The sequence below is a fragment of the Lissotriton vulgaris genome, chromosome 3_1, assembly GCF_964263255.1.
Source record: "Lissotriton vulgaris chromosome 3_1, aLisVul1.2, whole genome shotgun sequence".
NCBI lineage: Eukaryota > Metazoa > Chordata > Amphibia > Caudata > Salamandridae > Lissotriton > Lissotriton vulgaris.
In genome coordinates, this window is record NC_141689.1 from 552301862 (window position 1) to 552325618 (window position 23757).

The window sequence follows — 23757 nt, forward strand, 5'->3', positions numbered from 1 at the left end:
GTTCAACATGAGCGTGATCAGAAAGTGAGATTGCGGACATAGAGGCTGAAAGCGTGTCGCTGATCAGGGCGTGAGTGAGAAAAATATAATCTATGCGCGGGTACGAACAATGGACGTGTGAGTAATACGAAAAATTGCATGTGTCAGGAGAGTGGTAGCGCCTGGAGTCCTGCAAACCAAGGTCCGATATTTGTCTTCAGAGGGCGAGGACATGGTCCCCGTCCCATGCGAGGAGGCTTCACTGCGTCCTACTTTAGGGTCCCACTCTCCACCCCCCACCCCCGATTAGCGAGAGATCGTTCTGCGATACGTGGTCCCTCAAGGTCGTCCGGAGATAGGAGTCCTGCATCTGGTAGGGCGCATACACATTACACAGCGTAAAGAGCCGTTGTCCAATTCGAACCCCAGCCCTGATGAAGCGGCCATCCGAGCTACGGAAGACCCTGGATTCCCCCTGCCTGATGCCAGCTCTGCAAAGGATTGCCATCCCAGCCCTTTTAGTGGTCGCTGTGACCCAGATTTGGAGGGGATATTTAGGGTGAGCCATGTGAGGAGTATCAGCTTTTAAAAAGTGAGTTTCTTGTAAAAAAGATAATGTCTGGATTGTGTTGTAGAAGGTAGCGCCATGTTTGTTGCCGTTTGTTGGGGGAATTAAGTTTCTTAACATTAAGGGATAAAATCTACAGGGGGCAAGGTATAGTCCTGGTTGTGTCATGACCAGGTTTAGTCTGTCATGCCACCGTCGCAAACAAGATGGAATAGTGGGGAGAAGGTGGAGGAGGTCGTCACTCTCGTCAAAAGTAGGGCCCCGTGGGAAGGGGGTTACCAGCTCGCCATAGCCAGAGGAAGAAAGAAAGTGGGAAAAGAGAGAAAGCGGATATTAGAAATGTAGAGACAAAATGTAGATAACCAACATTGGCCAACCAGGCCACTGTGTCCTGTTCCAGTTGCGGATCCGCCTAGGCCTTAAGCCTCGGTGATCCCAGAGATGTCACTCTCTCAGCCGCTCACGGGGTTATCTGGGCGGGTAGTCCAGTACCATTAACACTGCAGGTAGGGAACTGGGTATGGACGATTCCTCAGATTGATCACCAACCCCAAGGGGGTCAGGGTCACTTTCCGAGAGCAGCCTGTTCATTCATTTGCAGAGGTGGGGTTGCAGTCGATCAAGGTGATGGAGAACGGGAATTAGCTGCAGGCTTTTCTCCCTCCAGGGATCTGATATGTTGGATAATGTCCTTCTTAGCTTGCGAGGATGAGTGTTCATCGGGAGGCGGTGAGCGACTATGACGGTGCACAGTGGACCATGATGGCTTGGCGGAAGACGTGCAGGGCTAACAGGTGACGTTGAGGATTATTTATGTTTTTAAAACAAAAACAAAAATAAAAGGCATTGTTATTTGCAAAGTGAATAGCTCAAACTCGCATAAATGGCAAGACCTATTGCATTGCAAATGCTTGTTTGGCTCTAGTGGCGACAAGGCGGCCAGTCACACATGCAAATGAAGTGTTTGAGGTCAATAGGCAACATTAGGCAATCATATTTGAAGTGTGATCAGTGAGAATTTATGGCTGGTCAACAAAGGCACGTGACTCGGTGGCGCGCACCCCCACCCCCCATATCTGGCCACATACATAGCAAAACGAAGTAAATGGGCTATAATTCATGAATTCGTCATGAATCTCGAAGCAGAAAAGTAATAACAACCACGATCCACAAATCAAGGCCTCCAAAAGAACCCAAATGAGCTCTTATTTGTGAACTCGCTCTCTGGGCGCTATGCAAATGGCCCCGAATATCAGATGCTAACTTATGGGACTGGCAGCGCCCTGAACTGCTCTTACAGGAACTCTGGCACTCTGGCAGCATGCACTCCAGCTTGTTTTGCTATAACTACAATGGCACGGACCTCACATTCAACCAGCAAGTCTCTTCTGGCCACTTCGGGCGGTGGGAGAAAGCTCCTGCGGCTTTGCCTCAGCCCAGCTGGCTGCCCAGGAGGGCAGGTTCAGGCAGGTGCCCAGCTGCTCCCTGTCCTCCCCAGAGCCTGCTCCAACAGCAAGCAGCCGCCCTCCTCCCCCAACACCCCCCGTCCGAGCGGGCGACCCCGGCATCTCCAGCCACTTCACGGAACCCAAGGAGACGAGCGCCTCCTCGGAGGCGGAGGAGGGCACCCCCTGGAGCAGCAGAGCGCCGGCAGAGCCCCCCAGCAACCCCTCTGCCACCTCCCGGGACGGACAAACGCCGCAGATCTTCCCCTGGACCCAGAAACTTCACATCAGCCATAGTACTGCTTTTTCATTTTTTGAGCTGTGAAGAAAATGTCCTGTTTTCCTCCCTGCGCCCCGCTGCATTCGCCCAGTTGTGGACCAACGAGTAGGAGTTGTGCTAACACAGCGAGCCGTCGGCATGCACATCTCCTGTCCTCCAGGCGCGTCCACATCTCCTGTCTCCCTTCCGAACTGAAACCGACGACAATAGCCTCGCCAAGGCGGGTAGCACACCTACACAGCCATCCGTGTAGCCAGGAGAATTTGATGGGGCTTTGACCAGAGAGGGTCCAAACTGGTTTTCCGCTGATAGTTTCGGTCTAGGACCCACTGTCCTGGTTCCAAGCTATGTCCAGGACCCTAAGGCAGGTCGAGAGCAGTCCGGCCAGGTGCACACCACACGTGTAACACCAAGGTGTCCGATCGGTATCTCTATTATTCACCAAACAAGTCCGTGGAGCGTCTACCCGTGCAGCCAATCAATCAATCAATCAATCAACAGAATTTGTATAGTGCTACTCACCCGTTAGGGTCTCAAGGCGCTGAGGGGGGGGAGGGGTTGCTACTGCTCGAACAACCAGGTCTTGAGTTGTTTCCTGAAGGAGAGATGGTCCAGGGTCAGCTGTAGGTGAGTGGGGAGGGAGTTCCATGTCTTGGCTGCCAGGTAGGAGTAGGATCTTCCTCCGACGGTGGATTTGCGGATTCGTGGGACGGGGGCGAGGCTGGAGGAACGGAGCTGGCGGATGGGTGTGTAGAATGTGAGTGGGCTGTTGAGGTACTTCGGGCTCGTGTCGTGGAGAGCCTTGTGTGCGTGAGTGAGGAGTCTGAACGTGATCCTCTTGTTGACTGGGAGCCAGTGCATGTCTTTCAGGTGGGCAGAGATGTGGCTGTGGCTGTGGCGAGGGATGTCGAGGATTAGTTGTGCTGAGGCGTTCTGGATGCGCTGGAGTCTTTTCTGGAGTTTGTTCGTGATTCCGGCGTAGAGGGTGTTACCGTAGTCCAGCCGGCTGGTGACGAGGGCCTGGGTTACCGTCTTCCTGGTTTCGATGGGGATCCATCGGAAGATCTTTCGGAGCCATGCGCAGGGTGTTGAAGCAGGAAGACGAGACGGCGTTGACTTGCTTGGTCATCGTGAGGGTGGAGTCCAGGATGAAGCCCAGGTTGCGTGCGTGGTCCGTTGGCTTGGGTGCGGTGCCCAGGGCTGGGGGCCACCAGGAGTCGTCCCAGGCGGAGGGAGATGACCGAGGATGTGGACTTCCGTCTTGTCTGAGTTCAGTTTCAGACGGCTGATCTGCATCCATTCCGCGACGTCTTTCATTCCTTCCTGGAGGTTGGCTTTGGTGGAGGCGGGGTCGTTTGGGAGGGAGAGAATCAGCTGGGTGTCGACGGCGTAGGAGATGATGTTGAGGTTGTTTTGGTGTGCGATGGCTGCGAGAGGGCTCATGTAGACGTTGAAGAGGGTGGGGCTGAGTGAGGATCCTTGCGGAACGCCGCAGATGACTTCGGTGTCCGAGGAGCGGAACGGGGGGAAGCGGACTCTCTGGGTTCTTCTGTCGAGGAACGAGATGATCCACTCCAGGGCCGCTCCTTGGATTCCGGTGTTGCTGAGGCGCTGTATCAGGGTGCGGTGGCATACGGCGTCGAAGGCTGCTGAGAGGTCCAGGAGGATGAGGGCAGCAGTTTCTCCATTGTCGAGCAGTGACTTGATGTCGTCGGCTGCGATGAGGGTGGTCTCGGTGCTGTGGTTTGCTCGGAACCCCAGACTGTGAGGGGTCGAGGGATCCGTTGGTTTGGAGGAAGGCGGAGAGTTGTCTGTTGACGGTCTTCTCGATGACTTTGGCTGGAAAGGGGAGGAGCGAGATGGGGCAGAAGTTTTTGAGGTCCGTAGGGTACGCGGTGGGTTTCTTCAGGAGGGCGCTCAGCTCGGCATGTTTCCAACTCTCCGGGAAGGTGGCGGATGCGATGGAGCTGTTGATGATGTTCCGGAGTTGGGGTGCGATGATGGAGTCGGCTTTGTTGAAGATGTGGTGTGGGCAGGGGTCGGTAGGGGAGCCGGAGTGAATGGTGTTCATCAGGCGGGTGGTGTCTTCGGTCCTGACCCGGGTGCAGGAGCAGAAGGTGGTGGTGGGGGGCGTTAGTTCGGTGGTTGGGTCCGTGGTCAACGCGCCGAAGCTGTTGTGTATGTCGTGCGGTGGAAAAACGAGGCGAACGAGGCGAGTGAATCGCAGATATCTTACCAGGGTGTGATGTCGTTGTTGCAGGCGCTGGGGTTGGAGAGCTCTTTAACGATGCTGAAGAGTTCCTTGCTGTTGTGGGTGTTGTTGTCGAGCCATTCTTTGAATGTGGTGGTGCGGATCAGCTGGTGGTGTTTGCGGGTGGCGTTCTTGAGGGCTGTCATGTTTTCTGTTGTCTGGTGGTGGCGCCAGGCTTTCTCGAGGGTGCAGCAGGTTTTCTTGGAGTTCTTGAGTTCGTTGGTAAACCACGAGGCTTTCCTGCTGCCGGGCCTGCTGGGAGGATTCTTCAGTTGTGCGAGTTCGTCAGCGCAGTTGATGAGCCACTGTGTGAGGTTGCAGGCTGCTTCGTTGGGGTCCGTCGTGTTGGTGGGCGGGTTCTGGTTGAGGGCGGTGGTGAGCTGGTCGGCGGTGATCTTACTTCAGCTTCTGCGGTGAGCCTGTTGCGGGTGGTGGTGGGTCGTGGTTCTCCTGAAGTTGAAGTGGACGCAGCTGTGGTCTGTCCAGTGTAGTCCGGTTGAGTGGCTCAAGGAGATGTGCTTGCTGGAGGAGAAGATGGGGTCGAGCGTGTGGCCGGCGTAGTGGGTGGTGGTGTTCACCAGATGCTTGAGTCCGAGGTTGGCGAGGTGATCCAACAGGGCGGCGGTGTTGCAGTCCTTGTTGTTCTCTAGGTGGAAGTTGAGGTCCCCTAGGAGGATGTAGTCTGTGGAGGTGAGGGCGTGCGGACTGACGAAGTCAGCGATGGCTTCGCTGAATTGTGTGCGTGGTCCCGGGGGTCTGTAGATAAGAGTGCCTCTGAGGGTGGTCTTGGGGGTCGGTGTGTATCTGATAGTGAAGGTGCTCGGCGACGATGAGGGTGTCGTCTGAGTTGGTCGAGATGCGGATGGTGTTTTTGTGGACGATGGCGATGCCTCCTCCGGTTTGGTTGACGCGGTCCCTCCGGGTGATCTTGTAGCCCTCTGGGATGGCTATGGCGATGTCTGGGGCTGAGGAGGCGTTCATCCATGTTTCTGAGAGAAAGGCGACGTCTGGTGATGTTGAGTCGAGGAGGTTCTAGAGTTAGACGAAGTGGAGAAGTGTGGCTCAGGGGTTAGAGGCGGCAGACCCGGAAGCTGAGATCGGCCCTGGACCAGGCTTCAATTCCCCGCCTCGGCGGGTCTTGGGCTCAAAAATTCCACGGACTCGATAATTCTCGCTCCGGTGCCTTCTCGACTCACGGGTTCACACTCTGCGACTCTGGGCAATAGCTTGCTTAATCTCCACAACGGCCCCTCGCGGCGGGATGCCTGGCTTTCGCCTTGTGGATACCCTGCCGGGGTTATCTCACAGGGGAATACCAGGACGGGTTCCCTAAGCAAGCGCCGGGAAACCCTTTGTGGGTAGCTGTGCGCTATATAAGCTCAAATACATTTACATTTACATTTAGACGGCGTGCCTGTGGACGGAGCGGGTGTTGAGCAGGATGCCCTTGAGGTGGTTGTTGCTGGGGCTCGGCTTGGCGGGTGCGTTGCAGGTTCGGAGGCAGGCTTGGCAGGTGAAGGGTCTGTGGGTGCGTTTCGGGGTGGCTCAGTAGCAAGCGGGGTTCCGGCCAGCATTGAGTGCGTGGAGGGTGGCGGCGTCGTAAGTTTGTCGGGTGCGCTGGCATCGACGAGGACCAGGGGTTCTGGCGCTGGGCACGGTCCAGGCGCGGACGGGCGTAGACGAGCTTGCATTTGGCGTGCAATCGGCGCATACGCGTGGACTCCGCCATAACGGCGAAGTGGGAGGGAGGCGCAGCTGGGAGGCGGGAGCGGGGTGGCGAATGGGAAGGGGAGAGGGTACAGAAAGAAGAAAGGGGGCAGGGCCACGGGGGAGCAGCAGCAGGAAGCGGGGAGCGGGTGAACCCGCGGGAAAAAGGCGGTCAGACAAACACAATAGCAGGAGAAAAAAGAGGGGCACAACAGTGAGAAAAACAACAAGTATTGGCACAAGAGCAGGAACCAAGGGCACCTAATCCGCACGGGCAGCGGCGATCAGGCGGCGGAGGCAAGGGGGACCGGCGCACTCAGGAGGAGTCACGCGGCGGGTGGAGCGACCGGCTCTGAAAAGGTCAGGTCAGATCAGGTCACGATGCTACCCTGTCAGACCCCCAAAGTTCTCCGTGGTACACCGACCACCAAATCAAATACAGCCAACTGCTACAAAGCGCTGCTCAACAGCGTATTTCCAAAAGCCACTAAACACAATTCACTCACCTGGTGCATGCAGGTACAATTTTGTATTCTCCACTGCCAGCTCCTGGAGACCAACACAGTCGGCTCCTGGATTACGCCTGTTGGACTCCGGCGAATGGTCACTAGCAGCTGGGGCTCCCTGTTCGCGAGAGCGGAGTAAGTCAGAATCTCTGGTCCGTCCAACCACTACCAGAGCTCCCCTTTTCTTAGTCCTTTTCTACCCAGTTACGGGAGGACGACCCCAACGCGGAGTCCCACCAGAGTCACCAACTGACGTACCATAGAAAATAACATAAGAAGCTTTACTTACCAATAGCCCCAATACCAATTACCCAATAACTTGTCAGTTGGCAGTGAAGAAAAGTTCAATCGTTTATTATACAGAATACCCTATAGAGGAGCCTCTATCTAGGTGCCTAGATAAGACTGATAGCTTACATTCAAAACAACACATATATACTTTCGGCATATCGCATGAAACACCGTAGATGGAAAAATACTACTTGGCCCTTGACCCTCGAGGAAGGACAATATATGGCAACATGATTAGTACAAAGCTCTGCTTTAGTTATTATTGAGGAGGTCAGGAGAGGTGACTCCCTTTCGTCTCAGTTCCCGGGAGTGCAGGCACAGCGCCTTCAGGAATGCGCTTATCGCACCCAAAGCCAGATGCGAACTTGAGTACCAGGACAGGGGAAGCATAGCGTGTATTCATTTGTCTCCAGCAAATCAACTAAGCTAGGGCCTGATAGCCATTAGAAGGTAGCACGTGATCACTGTTCATGCCTAACGCAAACAAAAAAAGATGGTGTCTGTATAGTTTTCGGCCTGCTTGATGAAAACAGAACACACACACAGCATATACCCTTACTAAGCTAAAGAAGTTATAGATTACGTTCTATGCATACCTGTATATTTAAGGATATATAGATACATCATGCTAACACAATATATATCTACGACCTATACCACTAACATAAGGAAAATCGGAGTTTTATCCTTCAGAAAATTCATTGCAGATGTCACATTAACTTTAATATTGCTGACATCTGTATGGTGTTTTTAAAAAACGTGGTTGGTGTCTTGGGGATATAATTGTCCCCCCACCGATATCAAAGGGTCGACATGTTTCTGCCAGGTGGCCCAGTAGGGTCCGTGGCATTCATCAGGACCTCACTGTAAGTGATTAAGGGCTCCACTCTTACCAAGCTGTGGTAGGAGGGTATCCACTGTGTGGGGTGAAGCAGAACACACTCCACTGCGAGATGGCCTTGGTATCTAAAGCCTGAAACGAGATATGGACATTGTGTAGCAAAATATTTGCACAAAGCAAAAGGAAAGCAAACAGCCTCATGCACAAACACTCTATGTGATAGGCTATAAGTACAACAAATGTTTGTCATAAATCTGCGCACTCTGTACAATAGGACATTCATTTATTATGCTTACCCTAAAGATGGAACTCAGTGCCCTATAGGAGGGTGAGGGTAGGGGACCCCTTTGGTCCAGAGCTATACTGAAAATTCAAAATGAGGAGAAAAAGACAAAATGCTGTGTATTTACATGATGTTTCAATTGAAAAAAGAACAGAGGGTTCTTTGAGTTTATAAGCCAGTACCTGAAAAAGAATTATACTCTCTCCCACATTCACACTTTTACTGTAACGTGATATGCTCTCCACTGCTCCACCTGTGTGCGTCCTCTTCCGCTCCTCAATGTAGACCGAGTGGTGTTTGCAGGGGACTATATATAGTAAGTCAGCGTTAATTAATTGGTAGCTTGTGATACTGATTAGGTGCCGGCATGGACAATTAGATGTCCTGTGTACCGCTGTGTTAAAATCCTAATCCCTTGCATGGCCCGCCCTACATGGTCTTTCCGGTCGCGGGTTTCCGATCATTACCACTTGTGTGTTGGCGTGAACTCAGATAGGCGTTGCCTGTGCTCTCGGCATCGTTAGAAAGCATTTGATGACTTGCGCATGCGCGGAGTGTCATGGAAAGGAGAAGTGTGGCTCAATGATTAGAGCGGCAGACCCTGATGCAGAGGTCTACCCCGGGACCAGGGTTCAATTCCCCACCTCTGCGGGTCTTGGGCTCAAAATTCCACAGACCTGATAATTCTCGCCTCGGTGCCTATTCCAATCATGGAGTCCCACTCTGCAACTCTGGGCAGTAGCTTGCTTAATCACCACAACGGCCCCCACAACGCTAAGGATGCCTGGCATCCACCTTGGGGGTGCCCAGGAGTGGCGCCTCACAGGGAAAGCCAGGATGGGTTCCACAGCGATATTCGTACAAGCGCCTTGAGACCCTTGCGGGTGAGTAGTGCGCTATATAAGTATCAGTTTACATTTACATTTGCATGCGCCCGGATTTTACACTAACATCCAGTGGTACGCGCATGCGCGCAAATCAAGAAGTGTGCCGGTGTCTTTTTAAAGCATGCACATTATACGTGGAGAAAATCTATGGATTTGAGGCATCCCTGAAGAATGTTAGACCTAGGGCCCGCATGCACAACGAACGGGGATACTGTGTATGTATTTAAATATTCCTGTGGTATGCTTTGTGTCTCATCCCCGTTTTTTTAAGGGATGCCACATTTGAAAGGTGGACCTGATGTATATAGCCATATATCTTGGGGGCTCCTAACTGGGTCACTTAAATAGCCCGGATTGTTACAAGTTTATGGAAAAGCCAGGCAAATAGACTACAGGTCCAGTAGGTTCCACATAGAACACTACAAGGGCAATGAGGTTTGTTTGTTGACAAACAGAAGCACATACATGTTGTGGCAATGGATGTCTTCTACACCACCCCAGGGGGTGTATGGGTGCCAGGTGTTTGTCTACGAATGCGATTGGATAGGTGGGGGTGTTTCTTTGTTGTAAAAAGTTTAAGGCACAGGTAGTTCAGTTCATGGGGCTAATTGTAGCCACGGTATTTCATCATTGAGTCCTTCGCTCCATGTGCGGAGGCGATACACCCACCTCTGTTCCCTAATGTGTAGTGGTTTCGTCAAGTCCATCTTCTGTTTCTTTAACACTTCAAGGATTCCCCACTTAAGATCTGTGTCTTTATGAGTGTTCCATGAAGTGTTTTGTGAGCTTGGTGTTGGTTTCCTTACACCTTATAGTACTGCGATGCTCGTTGATTTGGGTTTTTATTTTTCGTGCAGTCATGCCCAGGTTGCACGGGCATGTCAGGAGATACACCACATTCTCTGTGTTACAGTTGGAGAATGTGTTCAGCTTCCATGGGCGTGTAGTGCCAATGTCAACTTCTTTTGTTGTTAGGGTAAAGGGGCACACGACACAGTTACCACAGGCATAGTGTCCTGTCGGTCTCTGAGTATTCCAAAGGGTGATCTGGTCATCCCTCACTGTGGTTGGATCTTTTGCATGTACCAGTACATCCCGTAGGTTCTTGCTCCGCTTGAACGCAAAGAGTGGGGGTTCCCATCATTTCCCTGCACCATGGAGTATGGGCCAATTCTTTCTTACAATTTTCTGAATGGTTTTGGATACTGGAGTGTACGTAGTAACACACACAAGTCTGTTGGCTTTCTCTTTTTCAACGGTCTCCAGCAAGGCCTCACAGTTATTATTCTTGGCTCTTTTCCTTGCTTGTCTGATCATTTTTCTAGGGTAATGCCGTTCAAGGAGTTTTGTCTCTAATGCATCTGCTTGTTCCAGATAGGTCACTTTTTCTGTACAATTCCTTCGGACACGAAGAAATTGGCCAACCGGCAGGTTGTTCCGCAAGGCTTTCGGATGGAAGCTTTCATATAACAGCTATTCCTATATGTAGGTTTATTATGTACCTGTGAACTAATGCCCCCTGTGTTCATCATAATGTCTAGATCTAGAAAGATGGCATGATTCTTACTGATTGAGTGGGTGAATCTGAGATGTTGGTCTTTGGAGTTGACCCATTCTACAAAGGCTTGGGCGGTGTCCTCAGTCCCATGCCATACGATGAAGACATCATCTATAAACCTTTTCCAGGTTCTCAATTCCGCTGTGAGTGGGTTGCTTGCATGGAAGATATAGTCTTCCTCAAACTGGTGCACGTACTGGCATGCTAAGCTGGGGGCGAATGTGCTGCCCATTGAAGTACCAGTGATTTGATGGTATAGTACTTCTTCAAATTCAAAAAAGTTCTCTGTTAGGGCTACCTCTGCACATTCCATGAAAAAAGTGTTGTGGTGTGAGAAAATTCCATTCTGTATTCAAAACGATGTGTTCCACCACTTCTAGTGTGCGTCTTTGGGGAATGCTGGTATAAAGGGCCTCAATATCCATTGTGATAAAAAGATCTTCTGAGGCATCAATTTCCAAATCTTTTGAGAGGCAGAGCACATCCTTAGTGTCTCGCAGATACAATCGTGATTTTTGTACGATCGGTTTTAGAAACCAGTCGCAAAATTGCGATAATGGCTCAAGAATAGATCCGATCCCGGAAACCATTGGTCATCCTGGTGGGGAAGTTTTCTCTTTGTGAATCTTCGGCAAGGTGTAAAATCTTGCTGTTCTGGGTGATTGATTCACCAGGAAATCAGCCTCCTGTTTTGTAATCCAGTCATTACACAATGCTTCACCCACCATGCCCTTGATCTTTTTTGCGAGGCGTGATGTTGGATCGCTAGGACATTTCTCATTGCTGATGGTATTTGAAAGCAGGCGATTATATACCTCCCGGTACATTGATTTATTCATGAGTACAATTGTGCCCCCTTTGTCTACAGGCTTTATTGTGAGTTCAGAATTGTTTTTTAGTTTCTCCAGTGCTTTCCGTTCATTGTTTGTTAAGGTTCTGAAAGCCTTTTTCTTCTTTGTAGTTAATCTCTTCTACCTCTCTTAGCACTGCCTGTTCAAAGGCTAGCATGTGACAAGGGATTGTCTGAGTGGGTGGCATGAACGTTGACTTCTTCATGAGAACTGTGCTGGTAGGTTCCCTCAGATTGGCATTGTCTTCACCAAAATGGTTGCTAAGCTTTATCTTCCTGAAGAATTTTGCCAGTTCAGTGTGTAGTAGAAATGGGTCATTTGTTGGTGTTGGGACAAATCCTAAGCCCTTTGAGAGGACCATCTCTTCATCATTGGAGAGGGTGTAGTTGCTAAGGTTTACAATGTTAGTTATTCCCGGCTGGTCGACGGGCCGTCCCCTCTTCCTCTGCTCCTTGTTCCCATGGCTACTGAGGTCTGATCGTCCCATTGTACCCTTGTATTCCATCTTTTTTTTCTTCCTCTTCCCCTGCCCTGGCATAAAAAAGGCTGTGGGCCATGGGGGAACCCAAATGCTGGTGGATAAGAAGGCTGCTGCCAAAACCCCCCATCGGGCATCGGTGGGTGCATCATGTGTTGGTTGTAATTCTGTTTATGTCCCCCTTGATAGCCATCGGAGCTTTCATCACTGCTATTGCTTCCGCCTGAGCTTCTTTCTTCGCCGGAGCTAAAGATCCAATTTTGTGGTGTCGCTCTGGATCGTTGATGTTTCCTCGTATGTTGTGGTTGGACTGGCTTCTCGTAATATTCATCAGTAATAAATGGATATGTATTCTCCCTGCTGAATTTTTGTACGTCCTTCTTTAGTTTTGTTAGTTTTGATTGGGTACGGTAGTCTTGGTACTCAATATGGTCTTTATTAATTTCCTCCAGCTTCTTCTTAAAAACTGTTATCTGTTCCAGATCTTTTCCAGACATCATTCTCTAGAGCAGATTATAGAGTCCTTCAAGCTTCCATTCAAAATGTCCTTGCCAGTAATATGTCTTTCTTTCTTTGTAGTTTTGAGCTTGTTGTTCTAATCAGTGATCACAAATATCAGGAAATAGCCTTTAAATAATGACAAGATACTTTTAATTTATAATTAAAAGTAATTTATAATTAACACACCCCTCTTCCTAGGAACGTTAGGTCTATAGTATCCATCTTTCGCTTAATGGTTAGTTGCCTGTGTGTTTATGTTTAGCTGGCATCTTCTTTAGATTTAGAGCTTGAAAAAGTGGCGATTTTTTTTTTCTTATTGTCGTTAGCTATGTACAGTAATAGAAGTTGTAACCAGATTAAGTGATGTATTCAATTATTAAAAAGTTTTTACTCTATTAAAGTGTGTTCTGAATTCAAGCGCACAGACCTATCCAGTGATTAGTGATATTAAGAAGATGCACATGATACAGTACAATGAATCTAAATTCTAATCTAAATCTGGAACTACTCTAACCTTTCTCATTCTTTCCTCCTTGCCACTCGACAACACAGCTGAATGTGCCTGGTGTAAACTTGTTAAGGCTTCTTCATCGGTAGGCATGACCTTGTCATAGCTCTTAAAGAAGTACTGCATTTAAGGAACAAGAGTTTGACATCAGTACTTTTCTTAAGCACATGTACAGATATCTGGTCACATAGTTTACCTTGAACCTAAAGTGACAGAGCATGCAGGTTGCATGCGTTCAGTGTTGGAAATTGGGCATCTGATAAGATCAGAACTATCTTAGAGCATTTATCCTTTAAATTGTATTTTTCCTTGGCATTTGTTTCTGCTCAAGTCGGGAATATTCCACAAGCTGAATTTACAACACAGAGTAGATATGGTGAGTGTGTTTCTTATTTTTTTGTCATTTGTTTTTTCAAAGAGTTCAGAAATAATCAATCCAAATTTGTTATTATTGCGTCATAATAACTGGTGGTATTAAACCAACAATTGTTTATGCCCAATGCATTTCAGGCAGAAAATACCCTTCTTCAGGGGAGATACACTGAAATGTAGAGAAAACAAGATTATGGTACCAGACTACTGTTGTGACAATTGTACAGACATTGGTCATAAACGCGGTGACTCCATACTCACTGTGATATACTCGATAGGTAACCTGATGCCACATGCAAGTGGAAGTGATGGAGTGTATCAAAATTCTCCATTTCGTGACAAGCTGGGTAGCATCATTTATGAAAATAAAAAGTGCATGGAATGCAACCGTGAGAAAGGAACCCAGCATCAATTAATGTGAGCGGGAAACCCTACAACTAGTGTAAGTGATTTAATTCCAGCGCGTGACCAAAAACTGGTGCATTTTCGAAGAAAACGAACTCACGTCCGCTTCTATAAAAAAAGTGTCCTCATTAGAACCCTGTAAGCTAAACATGCTGAGCAAATGGTTATCAAAATATGTATACCATGGTAGCCAAGTAATAACACGGACACGGATCGAGTGCACTTACCCAAAAGTGTTCCGGCATTTCCTATGAACGAGATGTGAAGACCTTCAATGTGTGTAAACATGGTCTGCAACCGAAAGTATATATACGTCAACGCGATGTGGGTATGGAAATAGACGACACACCAAGGTGCCCATTGTTGTAGATCATTATTTGTGAGGTTAAACATTCAAAAGACCGTGCGCGTAAACAACAGTGGTGTTATAAGAGTTAATACATATGCTTCATGTAAATACCCAATCGGAAGCACGACATTTATCTTCATTAGAGTGAGTATTGACTACACGTGCAATGGATAGTAAAAAAAGACTCGTAGTTTTTGCAAATGTCATATGGCGGTTCCCCTCCATTTCACCCAAAATGGTCAATAGGAAATAACTCAAATACATATGTGCAATGCAATACAAAGATTCTATAAAAACAATCATCTTCAGGGGGTGAATCAAAACAACCTTCTGAAAACAATTCAATCCCAAGTGAATTAGTGGTGGTCCCTACTCAGTGGAAATGGATTAAAAATAATCGGTAACTCTTGCTAGGGTGAAGGAAAGTTCATGAAGCTGTATAGTCTACAAAAGGGTGAAAATAAATCATGTATACCCTTAGTGAGCCACACAAAATGGGGAAAAATTACATGTATACTCATTATCTAATACATCACTGAACATTACATAAAACAACTAAAATCATAACGTTCATTCCACCCCTTTGGGTTAATCGTGCCAATGAGGTTAATCCAATAAACCTCCCTTTGTAGCAGGTATTGCGTATTGTTGTGTCCCTTTTGGATTGGGGCCTGTTCAAGAATAAGGAAACGGAGTTGGCTAACGTTGTGATTCATGGTGTTAAAGTGTGCCGCGACTGTGGATTTGGGGTTGCGTGTACGAATGTTAATTTTGTGGTCATTCAATGTGATGCGAATTTTGCATTCAGTCTTGCCAACATAGGCCAATTCACACGGACATTTAAGCATGTAAATAACATTTTGACTGTTGCAGGTTGCGTTTACTTAGAGCTTGATGGTAGTTCCTTTGCTGGGATGTCTGGTCATATTGCCTTTGAGTATAGAATTGCAGTTACTGAAGTTTAAACAGGTTGTGGTTGCCTTGAAGTTGGTTTCTCTGTTACCTCCGGTTGTCGTAAGTAATTGTTTCAGGTTTCTTGATCGCTTCTAAGCAAATCTGGGTGGTGTGTTGAATATGCCTTTGAAATCAACTTCCATACTTGAGGTGCCGGGTTTTTAGGAACCCGGTGGTGCCAGGGGATAACACCCGAAGACCTCTGAGTTCTCCCTGTTCCGGACCACAGAAACACAGAGTCTTCTAGGTGAAGTCAGAGATCGAGTTTTATTGGCTGCAACCAAGTAACAAGTGTCCTAGAAGTACAACAGCACGGGATGTAAGTTCTCAGGAGACTGTTCGTTTTTACAGAACCAGCCATCTCCTTTTACACAAAATATTACACTTCAGGCAAGAATTCTTTGTTTTATGATGCAACCATATACATATTTGTTTAACAAAAGGAAAAGCACAGTCATGACGGTCAGCCTATAATTTCGTGTGTACAGTTAGTGATAGATTACCCAGCTCGGCCCAGAACTACCATCAGATATCGATGAAACCCCAATAAACTCGGGCACCTCCTCATCGTAAAACTGGCCATAAACAAGGGACATGGACAGGTGTATGTGTGTGGATAACATGGTTTGTATGTAGTGAATGGTTTATGGCATGTCGTGCCTTGTTGCTATCTTACTCGGCCACTGGGCGAGGGGCTGCCCGAACAGGTTCAGCTGGAGGCAGTGGAGTCAGCTCGGCCAGGTCATGGGGAAGTCAGCTATGGTGGACGTGTCCTTTCAGATCAAACTCGGCCTTAATCAATTGACTATATGAGGGCAAGCCACAAGATGGATGCCGTTCACAAAATGGAGTCTGAGAGTTCGGGACGGAAACCATGATTTAAGGGTGATAGCATCCCTTAATCACGACGCAAATGCATAGGGATAATGTCCTAATCATTACCGGTCTGTCGATACCAAATTCGTCATGGTACGACGATATTTTGTGACACGAGTGTTGGACCTTGATACCGGTATTACAGCAGGGTCAGAACCACAGGCCCTCCTTTTGCCCTCATATAAGGCAATAACTCGTGCTAATCTGAGTCCAAATCTGTATTGATGAATTCATGGAGATGCTGCTGTAGCATCATTCTGTTGCTCAATTCGTACCTTGACACAGGCTTCCTTACACATGAAGTAGCACAGAGGCCACATATTGCAGGAGCGCACTGTACAAACAGGCAGAACATAAAAAGAACGGCTAAGATCATCCCGATGAAGATCAGGGTTTTCCATCCCCAGGCAGAGATCAGTTCCCAGAACCACCCTAGCAGAGACCAATCCCCTCTATCCACATGAAGGGAATCGGAGATTTTGTGTAGTTTGGATATGGCCTGGTACACTGTCGGAGCATTATCGGGGATGAAAATGCAGCAACTGGATTGGATCACCCTACATACACCACCACGGTCTGCAAGTATGACATCTAGGGCAACTCGGTTCTGAAGAGTCATAAGCCGGTCCGACTGGAGCTCGGCTGTCAAATTACTAAGGGCACCGGCCGTTTCGGTCACGGCGGATTCAACTATTCTTGTTAACTGGCGAATGTTCCTGCTGTTCACCATAGGCCCCCAAAAGGGAAGAAAACCCTTTGCGAAGTCCCCAAATTCTTGACCCGCAGTGTCGTCTTGACTCACGACACCCCTAACTGTCCTTTTCCGATGGTAATCTGCCCCGGCCGTATAGGTGGGTGGCAGCAGAAATGAGATAAAACATGTGCCCGAGAAGTCAGGGGGCAACCAAGTGTATGCCTTGTCATGGCAGATGAAGTATGTACCCTTAGCCGCCAAGAATGGAGGGGAAGTTCGGGATGCAAACACATACGTTTCTGTGCAAACGCTCTTCCCCAACTGTGCTATGGGATCCCTGCCCATACCTTGCAGACATAGGTGACCTCGGTGGGGTACTACCCAAACTGAGGAGGGTTTCTTCGATTTCTGGCTTTCACTTAAGGAAATCCCATACTTTGTGATGTTCCACCTACTGTATGGGGCAGACTCATCCTTGGGAGTTGCTCTGACCGTGTCAATATCTCTACTCATATTTTTGATTCCTGCCACTAGTGCCTTGTTGTTTGAGTTTTCCCCTCGAACGTATGGTTCAAGGGAGAATAGGAACATGGTCTGGAAAGCCCACAAAGAACCGGAATAACTGAATGGCAGGACGAAGTAAGGGATACCCTTATCGGTTGTGTGTGGCATGAGTCCGCATATCCAACAGTTCGTAGTGTTCATGACAGATTGGTGCTGGTGTAGGAGTAGGACAAATTAATTATTTACAAATTCTAGTCTTCTGGCGGACTCGTGTTCAGGTAGTGGATGGAAGGAGTGTGTAGGAACAGTAGGAGGAGGTGTGAGCTGGGTGTTGGGCATGAATGGAACTCGAAAAATGGACAGGGCATAGCCAGTTAAAAACATTATTATACTACACAACATTGAGATGCTTAATACTAGAGATCGTCTCCTTGCCATTACAGTGCATATTTTCTTTTCAAAGTTCATGGGTCTAGCAGGTCTCTCCACCCCCGGAAACTCCATCCTCTAGTTGCTGCCCGCGGTGGGAGTTTGATTCTGCCAAGAAGTGCGCTCTGTCCAGTCCGGGGTAATTCCCTCAGACCGACCAGAACCGTTGACCTAGGCATCCCCAGCTGCACTCCTCAGACTTCAACCGCGGCCCTAGCAGCAGAACTGGATGGCGGTTCGAAAATCAAAAATGAGCAAGTTCCCTGGGCGAGAGAGCTGTAAAATCAAAAATAGTTCTTAGGGGAAAGAGAGTCACATAAATTCACTTTTATTAGTCCCTTTTTCTCGACCTCAGATTATATCGTTGTTTCCCAGGTACGGTGTGGTCTTCGAACAATGTTTCAGGTTCTGTAGTGTCCAACTGCATTGACGGGGTCACAAATTCTTGCAAAATACGATCACTCTCCTTTTCTGTACCAGTTCCTTTCAGTCGTGCATCGCTGAAGAGTGTAAAGGGAGGTACAGTTTCAGTCTCAGAGTCAGCGATTCCATCCTGGACCCACCGGTCATATGGAAGAGGAAGAGGGTCCCGTTTACAATGCCTCCCGTGGATCCAGTTCTTCTTTCCTTCCACCCGAACGGCTGATCTTGTGGAAAGGACGACGAGGTATGGCCCGGTCCACCTGGGCTGCTCGTTCGTGCGCTGAAAATTCCGCACCAACACCCAGGTGCCGGGTTCAATGGAGTGACCTGGATCATCGGAGGCTGGCGGAGAGGAACTGTGAACCTGTTGGTGTAAAACACGCAATTTAGTTGTCAATTCGTGTAAATAGTCAAGCAGTACAGGATGCTCTATCTCACTGAGATTTTTGGGCCTCGGTACCCCCCATATATTTTCTGGGCGCCCGAACACGATTTCGTGGGGGCTAAGTCCCAGCCTAGAATGGACAATCATTCTGGTAGATAGGAGTGCTAAAGGCAAGGCGTCAGGCCACTTAAGACCTGTGCTGGCTTGGATCTTGGCTAGTTTGAGCTTTAGGGTGCCGTTATAGCACTCTACTAGACCTGCTGATTGGGGGTGGTTTGCAGCGTGAAATTTCTGGTGGATGTCTAGACATTCGCACACTCTCTTCATCACCCGTCCCACGAATTCACTTCCATTATCACTCCAGACCATTCTAGGCATCCCAAACCTAGGGAAGAATTCCTTGACAAGGGCTTTGGCAGTGTACAATGCAGTGTTGTCCCTAAGGGGGTACGCATCCACCCACCTGGAGAAAGCGCAAACAACAACAAGCACGTATTTCAGATTGTTGCACCTCTCCATGTGGATGAAATCGAGCTGCAAAACCTCGAACAGGTACGTTGGAGGCGCAAAATGACCAGCTGGAGTTGGGGTCCCCCTACCAGGATTGTATTGCAAACACACCATACAACTCCTGACCAAATTCTCTGCGCATTTCGGGATACCACTATTCTGCCATACTGGGGCCAACAGTTTACAGATTCCTTTTACACTGATGTGCGCCATTCCATGGGCCATTGTCACCACTGCGAGTACATATGCCTCGGGTAACAGCCATCGTTGGTGCTCTGACAATTCGACCCAACAACCATTTGCATCCAATCTTCCCTTGCTTTCTCTCCATTCATTCACCTCTTTTTCAGTGGCATCAGCTTGTATGGACTTCACACTTTCAATAGTGTCCTCACACATACCCACATCAGGGATCCATCTAGCAGGACCTACAACATACATCCGACTCATTGTGTTCCTTGCGGTCTCTTTCGCAACCTCGTCGGCAAATGCATTCCCACGACCAACATCATCTTGAATCTTTCTATGTGCGCTGCACTTTACAATCGCAACTTGTAGCGGTAAGGTCAGTGACTCGAGGAGCTCGTTAACTAGCTGGCCATGTTGGATTCTCGCACCATGTGACGTCAGGAACTAACGTTCACGCCACAATCGTCCAAAACTATGGGCTACGCCAAAGGCGTATTGGCTATCAGTATACACATTCACTCGCTTTCCTTCTGCCAACACACATGCTCTTGTAAGTGCTATTAACTCTGCTGCTTGTGCGGAATTCTGGGGGATGCGTGCGGTCTCAACAATGGTGTGCAATGTTGTTACGGCATATGCTGCAGTCGTATCACCATTTGGCAACTTGAAGCATGAACCATCAACCCATAAAGTGTCATTACATTCAGGAAGGGGAGTGTCCTGCAAGTCTACTCTCCCTTTGGTCTCTTCTTCTGTCCTAAAACAGCAATCATGCATTTCGACCTTATCTGTCTCAGTTGGAATGGGCAATAGCGTGGCGGGGTTGAGTGCATCGCACCTTTTTATGTGAACGTGACTCGCTAATAGTGCCAGTTCATAGCTTGACAGTCGAGCACTAGTTAAATGCTGCGTCTTCGTTCTGTTAAGTAAAATGTCTACTGCATGTGGGACCATAACGATCAGTGTATTATGCATGACTAACCCAGCAGACTGTCGGATACAGACAGCTGCTGCAGCAGTGGCCCTCAAGCAACTTGGTAATGCCTTAGCTACAGGATCTAGGGTTGCTGAGAAGTATGCGCATGGGCGCTGTTTGCTCCCAAAGTATTGTGTTAGGACTGATAATGCGCAGCCTTCCTTCTCATGGACATATAACGTAAAAGGCTTACTGTAGTCGGGGTTGCCCAACACCGGAGCCGAACACAATGCATCACGCAACTCGTGGAAACTTGTCTGACAATCCTCAGACCAAGGCATAGGATCGGGTGTGTCTTTATGGATTAGTGCCAGCAAAGGTTTAGCCAATAGGGAGAAGTTCGGTATCCATTGTCTACAGTACGATGTAATGCCCAAGAAGGCACGCACTTCTCTTTGTGTCCTTGGGGCACTCAATCTTGCAGTTGCCTGTATTCTTTCTGGGGTCAGTCTCCTTCCCTCCTTCGATAAGATGTGACCTAGGTAGGTCACTTCTTGTCGGCAAAATTGCAGTTTTGACAGAGAGACTTTGTGTTTCATGTCGCATAAATAACGCAACAACGACAATGTGGCTCGCTTGCAAATCTCTTCAGTATCTGCAGCGATCAGCAAATCGTCTACATACTGAATCAGAGTCGCGCCATCAGGTAGAATAATCGTATCGAGTTGTGGTTTCAGAGCCTGACTGAATATTGATGGACTTTCACAGTAGCCCTGAGGAGCGCGTTTGAAACGGAAACTTCGTCCTCCTAAATTGAAGCCAAAAATGTCTCTGCTCTCCTCAGCAATCGGGATGCTGAAGAAGGCGTTCTTCAGGTCAATCACCGAAAACCAAGTGGCTGAAGCGGGAACCATTGTCAATAAGGCAGTAATGTCGGGGACGACTGGAAACTGCGGTACAACGATCTTATTGACTTCTCTGAGATCAATCACGAACCTGTACACATGGGGCTGTGAAGGATCAGTACGCTTTAAGACAGGCAAAATAGGACTGTTACAAATGTTGCCTGTTGTTTCCTCAATGACGTCTTTCTCAATCAGATCGTAAATAATCGTCAACAATGCTTTCTCACATTCGCTAAAGATCTTGTATTGTGGAATACGTGGCAACCTGACATTGGCTTTCAATGTTATGACATACGGTGCTATCTCCAAAAGACCTACATCATTAGAACCACTAGCCCAAAGTATATCTGGAAGAGATGACAATTCAATAGGAACATTCTCCCTTGCCAAATAAATTGGAGAAATCACTTTCTTACCAAGTGTAAGTTGTACTCCAGAAGGAGAACAGTACAAGGTAGCATATAATCTCTTTAACAGATCCAAACCTAACAAGTTTTCGCCACAACCTGTTGTAAGAATAAGGGGTGCTTCTAATTCGCATGGGCCAATAGAAAGGGGCATAGGACTAGAAATCGGGTTTCTAACAGGGGCGCCAGAGAAACCTACTGAAATATTCATTTCGCCAGACAAAGGTGCGCCAGGAAGTTTTGAGTGCATAATCCAACTTTTTGTAGCACCAGTATCCAGCAGAAATGGTTCCGACACTCCTGATGTAATCACCTCGACATAGGGTCCATTCTGATCTACTGGAACTGAAACAACTCCCTCTCTTTGTCCATGGCTGTCCTAGCAATTATTGCTCTCATTCTCTGGGTAGTAGTCATCAGCATAGTACTGAGCTGACCTAGAAGACACATTATTCTGTTGATCAAAGCTATTCATAGAATTCTGAGGCGGGAAAGAAGTGGTATTCTGGGGGAAATTCCCACGGCTCCTACCTCTAGGAGCCTGTTGAACACCTCTACCTCTTGCACCGGAAACACCATTTAGACGTCGCGCTAGAGCTGGACAATTATTTTTGAAATGACCCTCTTCTTTGCAATAGGCACACTGATTCGGGCCATACGGAAAACGCTGATGGGAAAACTCGTTTCCTTGTGCGTTTCTCGAATACTGCTGTGGTTGTTGGTAATTGGGCTGACTAGGCGTGCGAGGCGGATAGACTTGCTGGAGAAGAACTTTAGTTTTTAAATCTTTGGTCTTTTTGTCTGCCTTATCTAGCTCGTCTTTGCGTCTATTTTCGTAGTACTGGGCTGTGGCTAAAATCTGCGCGGACGTTGAAACAGCCCAAGCACTCTCTGAATCTTTTAATTTATTGCACAGTTCAGGGAGCAAATTATGTACGAATTTGTCTACAAACAATCTTTGGCCACCCTCGGTAGCCATATCCTGACCACTGTGATCGACGAAAGTCTCTTCAAATCTCGTGAAAAAGTCAGACACATTCTCGTCTTTCTTTTGCTTGCACGCAGACAACTTGTCCCAATTAACACGCAGTTCAGGCATTAACGTCTTCATGTACGTGATAATTCTACCAGGGAGTTCAGCTATTAAAGGCTCTGGTTTGGAACCACCAACTTGTCTAATATCTGCAGCAGTAATATTAGCCCACGTGTCACCTAGTTCCCGATCATGATCTGCATGACGAATTTTACTCCATAAAGGCTGTGGAACAACATTTCCAAACAACATGTCTATATCCGCTAAATTCATTATACATGAGCTGGCAGTCTGTGATAACTCCTTATAATACCCTGCAGGATTTTTACGGGGATCAGGTAATGTCTGTTTGAGTGCTAAAACTTCAGATCTTTTCCAGGGGACATGAACCCACACACGCTGGAAATGCGGCAGAATTGGTGGATTTACATTTGCATCACCTTCCCTCCATACTGGAGGAACCTCTCTCATAGGGTACTGTCGCGCCTTTTTCCTATCTGACACGTCATCTTCATACAAAGATCTAGAGACCTTTCCCTTACTCCTATAGGATAATAACAGATCTATTGCTTTTTCAACATCGGCACCTACAATCATGCCTTCATAGAACTTAAAACGCATACGAAATAATTCCTGCATTTTGCGTTTGGGATCATTTGTCTCCAAATCTTCGCAAAGGTATACACACATCTCTTCAAATACATATCTCTGAGTGGGTGCATCCCATTGACGGAAAACTTCCATAACAGACTGAACATCATATCTAACAGTGTCAGTGATCCATTTGCGTGCTAACTCATTCAGCACTCCTCGTTCCTCGTAATCCGGCAGTTGACTACGCAACTGTCTACGTCCTATTTTAGGGGTCGTCTTAGGCGACCTAAAGAAAGGTGAGAACAGACCAGTGACAGTACTTGCCACTCTCTGTCGAACAGAAGGAGAAGCTAGCGGAGAGGCAGATGCGCCAGAAAAGACAGGCTGATGTAAAGAGGAAGTCGAAGCGACAGCAGAAGAAGTCGAAGCAGTAGCAGAAGTAGTATCGGGATTAACAGGTGGAGCGGTAGGCAAAGTTGTAGGAGAAGTAAACGGAGTATGTAGCAAAGGCGGCGGCCCTGGAGAAGGCTGCACCGGAGAAGTAGGAACCAAATGAAGAGGAGCTGGTGCTTGCGCAAGAACTGTATTTCGTGCGCCAGGGTGCGGTATAACAATACGCTTCGGGGGTCCAACAATACTCGATGTGTATGGGGGTGGTGAATTCAACAAATGGGACATTAATGGATCTTTATCTGGTGTTTCCTTCGAATCTGGTCCCTCATGTGGTAACATCGGGTAGCATTTATCTACTGCTAGTTTCTTGCTTCTGAGCATTTGTTCACTTTCCTGCTCTTCCTCATTATCCCTGTATGCGATGGCAGCTTGCACCATTGACATACCTTTTTTGTTTTTCTTTGCTAATTTTATTTCTTTCTGTT

General features: G+C 47.9%; 1 protein-coding gene and 1 pseudogene across 5 annotated transcripts in view; both read left to right on the plus strand.

Moving 5' to 3' along the window:
- Positions 1-23757, plus strand: part of ZFYVE16 (zinc finger FYVE-type containing 16) — a 743498-nt gene that overhangs the window by 533163 nt on the left and 186578 nt on the right. The gene's annotated exons all lie outside the window — the stretch shown is intronic.
- LOC147726783 (homeobox protein Hox-B5a pseudogene) lies at positions 1234-2317 on the plus strand (annotated as a pseudogene).